The sequence below is a fragment of the Filicampus tigris genome, chromosome 4, assembly GCF_054856515.1.
Source record: "Filicampus tigris isolate MCC_2025a chromosome 4, RoL_Ftig_1.0, whole genome shotgun sequence".
NCBI classification, from domain to species: domain Eukaryota; kingdom Metazoa; phylum Chordata; class Actinopteri; order Syngnathiformes; family Syngnathidae; genus Filicampus; species Filicampus tigris.
Window position 1 is genome coordinate 5,012,471 of NC_141220.1, and position 7,933 is coordinate 5,020,403.

General features: G+C 45.3%; 1 non-coding gene across 1 annotated transcript; it reads right to left on the reverse strand.

Annotated features, from left to right (window-relative positions):
• Nucleotides 1-855: 855 nt before the first annotated feature.
• On the reverse strand, nucleotides 856-928 carry trnav-cac (transfer RNA valine (anticodon CAC)). The gene has a single exon. It is a non-coding gene; the product is annotated as a tRNA-Val (tRNA).
• Nucleotides 929-7,933: the final 7,005 nt, after the last annotated feature.

Sequence of the window (7,933 nt, forward strand, 5' to 3'; positions counted from 1 at the left end):
GGATGGAAAACATGTTTCCACCCGGCGACCTTTCGCGTGTTAGGCGAACGTGATAACCACTACACTACGGAAACAACTGCAACTCTCAAACCCTTTTAATGAACCCGCCAACATATGCAAAAAACTCCCTGGCGTGAAGAAAGACCTATTTCCACCAGGTTTCCAACCAGGGACTTTTTCCACGTAAGGTGAATGTGATCACCACTAAACTATGGAAACAACTGCTACAATGAAACTATTTTAACGAAACCGGCAACACATTCAAAAAACTCTCTGGGGGGAAGAACGACCTATTTCCACCCGGTTTCCAACCAGGGACCTTTTCCACGTAAGGTGAATGTGATCACCACTAAACTATGGTAATAACTGCAACACTCCAACCCTTTTCACGAAACCAGCAATAGAAGCAATAAGCTCCCTGGCGTGAAATAAGACCTGTTTCCATCTGGTTTTGAACCGGGGACTTTTCGCATGTGAGGCGAACATAATACCCACTACAGTATGGAAACAGGTGTGATAATGAGCCTTTCAATGAACCGGCAACACATAAACAAGCGCTCCCTGACGGATGGAAAAACATGTTTCCACCCGGTTTCAAACATGGGACCTTACACATGTTAGGGAAACTTGATAAACACTTCACTATGGAAGCAACTACAACACTCAAACCCTTTAAACGAGCCCGGAAACACAAGTACAACACTCCGTGATGGGAAGAAATAGCTCTTTCGAAATGGGGACCTTTCAAATGTGAGGCGAACATGATACCCACTACAGTAAGGAAACAGGTGTGGTAGCGAGGCTTTCAATGAACCAGCAACACACGCACAAGAGCTCCCTGATGGATGGAAAACATGTTTCCACCCGGTTTCGAACCGGGGGCCTTTCGTGTGTGAGGCAAATGTGATAACCGCTACACTATGGAAACAACTGCTACAGTGAAACCATATTAACGAACACATTCAAAGAACTCCCTGGGGGGAAGAACAACCTATTTCCACCCGGTTTCCAACCAGTGACCTTTTCTACGTAAGGTGAATGTGATCACCACTAAACTCTGGTAACAACAGCAACACTCAAACCCTTTTCACGAAACCAGCAACAGAAGCAATAAGCTCCCTGGCATGAAGTAAGACCGGTTTCCATCTGGTTTTGAACCGGGGACTTTTCGCATGTGAGGTGAACATGATACCCACTACAGTATGGAAACAGGTGTGATAATGAGCCTTTCAATGAACCGGCAACACATGCACAAGCGCTCCCTGACGGATGGAAAACATGCTTCCACCCGGTTTCGAACATGGGACCTTACACATGTTAGGGAAACTTGATAAACACTACACTATGGAAGCAACTGCAACACTCAAACCCTTTAAACGAGCCCGGAAACACATGCACAACCCTCCCTGATGGGAAGAAATAGCTCTTTCGAAATGGGGACCTTTCGTATGTGAGGCGAACATGATACCCACTAAAGTAAGGAAACAGGTGTGGTAGCAAGGCTTTCAATGAACCGGCAACAAACGCACAAGAGCTCCCTGATGGATGGAAAACATGTTTCCACCCGGTTTCGAACTAGGGGCCTTTCACGTGTGAGGCGAACGTGATAACCACTACAGTACGGAATAAACTGCAACTCTGAAACCCTTTTAACGAACACGCCAACATATGAAAAAAACATACCCTGGCGTGAAGAACGACCTATTTCCACCCGGTTTCCAACCAGGGACCTTTTCCACGTAAGGTGAATGTGATCACCACTCATATTTGGTAAAAACTGCAACACTCAAACTTTTTTCACGAAACCAGCAACAGAAGCAATAAGCTCCCTGGCGTGAAGTAAGACCTGTTTCCATCTGGTTTTGAACAGGGGACTTTTCACATGTGAGGCGAACATGATACCCACTACAGTATGGAAATAGGTGTAATAATGAGCCTTTCAATGAACCGGCAACACATGCACAAGAGCTCCCTGACAGGTTGAAAACATGTTTCCACCCGCTTTCGAACATGGGACCTTACACATGTTAGGGAAACTTGATAAACACTACACGATGGAAGCAACTGCAACACTCAAACCCTTTAAACAAGCCCAGAAACACATGCACAACACTTCCTGTTGGGAAGAAATAGCTCTTTCGAAATGGGGACCTTTCGTATGTGAGGCGAACATGATACCCACTACAGTAAGGAAACAGGTGTGGTAGCGAGGCTTTCAATGAACCGGCAACACACGCACAAGAGCTCCCTGATGGATGGAAAACATGTTTCCACTCGTTTTCGAACGGGGGGGCTTTCGCGTGTGAGGCGAACGTGATAACCACTACACTACGGAAACAACTGCAACTCTTAAACCCTTTTAATGAACCTGCCAACATATGAAAAAAAATACCCTGGCGTGAAGAAAGACCTGTTTCCACCCGGTTTCCAACCAGGGACCTTTTCCACGTAAGGTGAATGTGATCACCACTAAATTATGGTAACAACTGCAACACTCAAACCCTTTTCACGAAACCAGCAACAGAAGAAACAAGCTCCCTGGCGTGAAGTAAGACCTGTTTCCATCTGATTTTGAACCGAGGACTTTTCGCATGTGAGGCGAACATGATACCCACTACAGTATGAATCAATGAACCCGGCAACACAGTCACAACAGCTCCCTGACGGAAAATAAAACCTGTTTCCACCCGGTTTCAAACATGGTACCTTACACATGTTAGGCAAACTTGATAATCACTACACTATGGAAACATCTGCAACAGTCAAACCCTTTTAACGAACCCGGCAACAAATATACAACAATCCTTGCCGGGTAAGGAAACCTCTTCCTACCCCGTTTCCAACTTGGGACCTTTTTGCCTGTGAGGTGAACGTGATAACCACTCCACTATGGAAACAACTACGACACTCAAGTCCTATTGACAAACCCGGCAATACATGCACAACACTCCCTGATGGGAAGAAAAAGCTCGTTCGAACTGGGGACCTTTCACATATGAGGTGAACATGATACCCAATACAGTATGGAAACAGGTGTGACAGAAGAACCTTTCAATGAACACAGGCACAAGAACTCCCTAACGAAAAAAAAAGAAAAGAAAAACCTGTTTCCACCCGGTTTCAAAATGTGGACCTTTCGCACGTAAGGCTAACTTGATAACCACTACACTATGGAAACACCTAAAACACTGAAGCCCATTTAAGGAGCCAAGCGACACATGCACAAAAATCCATGAACGGAAGAAAAACCTTTTTCGACCAGGGGACCTTTCGCGCGTAATGAAAATGTCATAACGACTAAACTATAAAATCAACTGCAACACTGAAACCCTTTTATCGAGCCCGGTAACACATGCACAATACTCCCTGACGAAAGAAAAAACTGTTTGCACCCAGTTTCGAACTTGGGACCTTTCGCATGAGAGGCATACTTGACAACCACTACACTATGGAAAAAACTGCAACAACCAAACTCTTTTAACAAATGTGGAAACACATGCACAAAACTCCCTGATGGGAAGAAAGACCTATTTCCACTCGGTTTTGAACCCACCCGGTTTCCAACTGGGGACGTGATAAACGTGATAAACACTACACTATGGAAGCAACTGCAACACTCAAACCCCTTTAATGAGCCTGGAAACACATGCACAACACTCCCTGATGGGAAGAAATAGCTCTTTGGAACAGGGTACCTTTTGTGTGTAAGGCGAACATGATAACCACTACACTATGGAAACAACTGCAACTCTGAAACCCTTTTAACGAACTCGGCAACACATGCAAAAAACTCCCTGGCGGGAAGAAAAAGATCTTTCGAACTGGGGACCTTTCGCATGTGAGGTGAACATGATACCCACTACAGTAAGGAAACAGGTGTGGTAACGAGCCTTTCAATGAACCAGCAACATATGCACAAGAGCTCCCTGACGGATCAAAAAAATGTTTCCACCCAGTTTCGAACTGAGGACCTTTCGCGTGGGGACCTTCAACCCGGGGACCTCACATTTAAAAAACTCCCAGGCGAGAAGAAAGACCTATTTCCACCCAGTTTTTAACTGGGGACTTTTCACATGTGAAGCGAACATGATACCCACTAAAGTATGGAAACAGGTGTGAAAGAAGAGCCCTTCAATGAACCCGGCAACACAGGCACAAGATCTCACTGAGGAAAGAAAAAACTGTTTCCACCCGGTTTCGTACTGGGGACCTTTTGCATGTGAGGTGAACGTGATAGCCACTACAGTATGGAAACAAGTGTGATAGCACAGCCCTTCAATGAACCCGGTAACACATGCACAAGAGCTCCCTGACAGAATGTAAAACCTGTTTCTTCGCGGTTTCGAGCCAGGGACCTTCCGCGTATTTGTTGAACGTGATAACCACTACATTACGGAAACAACTGCAACACTGAAACCCTTTTAACGAACCTGGCAACACATGCACAACACTCCCTGATGGGAAGAAATAGCTCTTCCGAAATGGGGACCTTTCGAATTTGAGGCGAACATGATATCCACTACAGTAAGGAAACAGGTGTGGTTGCGAGGCTTTCAATGAACCGGCAACACACGCACAAGAGCTCCCTGATGGATGGAAAACGGCAAAAAACTCCCTGAAGGGAAGAATGGCCTGTTTCTACCCAATTTTAACTTGGGACCTTTCGCATGTGAGGTGAACATGATGACCACTACACTATGGAAACAACTGACACACTGAAACCCTTTTTAGGAACCCGGCAACGCATGCAAAAACCTCCCTGGTGGGAAGAATGGCCTGTTTCCACCCGGTTTTAACTTGGGACCTTTCGCATGTGAGGCAAACCTGATAACCACTACACTATGTAAACAACTGCAACACTCAAATCCTTTTATCTAACCCGGCAACAAATGCACAATACTCCTTGACGGGAAAGAAAACCTCTTCCCACCCCGTTTCCAACTTGGGACCTTGTGAGGTGCGTGTGAGGTGAACGTGAATCACTACACTATGGAAGAAAACTGCAACACTCGAACACTTTTCACGATCCCGGAAAAACATGCACAACACTCCATGATGGGAAAAATTAGCTCTTTCGAACTGGGGACCTTTCGCATGTGAGGTGAACAAGATAGCCACGACAGTATGGAAACAGGTGTGATCACAGAGCCTTTCAATGAACCGGCAACACATACACAACAGTTCCCTGACAGATGGAAAACATGTTTCCACCCCGTTTTGAACAGGGGACCTTTCGCGTGTGAGGCAAACGTGACAACCACAACACTACGGGAACAACTGCAACAGTGAACCCTTTTAATTTAACGAACCTGGCAACACATGGAAAAAACTCCCTGGCGGGAAGAAAGACCTATTTCAGCCCGGTTTTGAACCGGGGACTTTTCGCATGTGAGGTGAACATGATACCCACTAAAGTATTTAAACAGGTGCAATAGAACAATGAACCCATCAACAGAGGCACAAGAGCTCCCTGACAAAAGAAAAAACTGTTTCCACCCGGTTTCGAACTGGGGACCTATCACAGGTGAAGAGAAAGTGATAACCACTCCACTGTGGAAACAACTACAAAGCTGAAGACCTTTTGACGAACCCGGCATCACATAAAAAATATACCCGGCGGGAAGAAAAACCTGTTTCCACCTGGTTTCAAAGCAGGGACCTTTACCGTGTTAGGTGAACGTGATAACCAATACACTATGGAAACAGGCGTAAATGCCGAGCCTAACACGAACGTGGCAAAACATGCACAAAACTCCATGGCAGGAAGAAAGACTTCTTGCCACGCCATTTCGAACCAGGAACTTTTCGCATTTGAGGCGAACATGATACCCACTAAAGTATGGAAAAAAGGTGTGATAGCAGAGACTTTCAATGACCCCGGTAACACATGCACAAGAGCTCCCTGATGGAAAGTAAAGCCTGTTTGCACCGGGATTTGAAGTGGGCAACTTACGCATGCGAGAGGAAAGTGATAACCACTACACTATGGAAACAACTGCAACACTCAAGCCCTTTTAACAAACCCGGCAACACACATACAAAACCCCCTGGTGGGAAGAAAAACCTGTTTCCATCCAGTTTTGAACCAGGGACTTTTCGCATTTGAGGCGAACATGATACCCACTACAGTATTGAAACAGGTGTGGTAGCAGAGCCTTTCACTGTACCTGGAAACACATGGATCCAGGACTACCTCAAACCAGCCACAGTATGTGAGGACACAGGACTGTGTGTCTGACATGCTCCTCTGCAGCACAGGGGCGCCACAGGGAACTGTCTTGGCTCCCTTCCTTTTTCACCCTCTACACTTCGAACCGGGGACCTTTCGTGTGTGAGTCAAATGTGATAACCACTACACTATAGAAACAACTGCAACACTGAAACCATTTTAACGAATCCGGCAACGCAAGCAAAAAACTCACTGGCGGGAAAAAAAGACTTATCTCCACCCGGGTCTGAACAGGGGACTTTTTGCACGTGAGTCAAACGTGACAACCACTACACTATTGAAACAGCTCTCGTACATGAGCCTTTTAACAAACCTGGCAACACCTGCACAAAACTCCATGGCGGGAAGAAAAATCTGTTTCAACCCGGCGACCATTCGCGCGTGAGGCGAACGTGATAACCACTACTCTGTGGAAACAACTGCAACACTGCAACCCTTTTAATGAACGTGGCAACACATGCACAATGCTCCTTGCCGGGAAGAAAAATCTGTTTCCACCCGGCTTCTAACCAGGTATCTTTCGCATGTTAGGCGAACGTGATAACTTCTACACTATGAAAATAGGTATAAAAGTCGAGCCTTTTAAGAAACCCGGCAACACATGCACAAAAACACCCCGGTGGGAAGAAAAATCTGTTTCCACCTGGTTTTGAACAGGGGACCGTTCCCGTGTTAGGCAAACATCATAACCACTACTCTATGGAAACAACTGCAACACTGAAACCCTTTTAACGACTGTGGCAACACATGCACAATGCTCTGACGGGAAGAAAAATCTGTTTCCACCCGGCTTCTAACCAGGTACCTTTCGCGTGTTAGGCGAACGTGATAACTTCTACACTATGAAAATAGGTATAAAAGTTGAGCCTTTCAAGAAACCCGGCAACACATGCACAAAAACTTCCTGACAGAAAGAAAAACCTGTTCCACCTGGTTTTGAAGTAGGATCCTTTCACCTGTAAGGCAAACAAGGTAACCACTACACTATGTAAACAGTTGTAGTACTGGAGCCTTTTAACAAACCCGTCAACACATGCACAAGAGCTCCCCGACGGGAAGAAAAACCTTTCCACCCGGTTTCAAATGGGACCTTTCGCATTCCACTTGTCAATGCATTGTCCAGCCTGCCTCTTTATTACGTTTCTTAATGCCATCTTGTTAATGTACATCTCTTGTTTTTTTAATGAATAAACGCTATTCACAGACTCCATGTCATTTTAATTTCATTTTAATTGCTACTAAACTGGAATATACAATGTTTACTTAGCTGTCAGGGGTGAGCACAAATAGACTCACGCTACTACATTAACAACAAATGTATACTTAGGTAAACATAATTTATAATAAATTTATACTCATAAACAGTGATTCCTCAAAAGTAGTATTTATATTGAGTGTGTTTAAATTATGAAGATGGGGATGTACAGTTACTACAGCAAGCATAATCGTCAAGTCGTGGTAGAATGGATCAAAGCTGCCACTGAAAAGACAGGTCGGGGGTTCGAGACCCGCTCGGATCAAAACGGTGCGTATAATCTCTGCACCGCAACATGGTAAATTCTCTGTTCGGGGACACTGCACTCGGCGCTCTGAGAAAACAGGCGTAACAGCAGAGCCTTTTAACGAACCTGGCAACACATGCACAAAAGCTTCCTGACGGGACGAACATCTGTTTCTCCCCGGTTTCAAACCCGGGACCTTTCA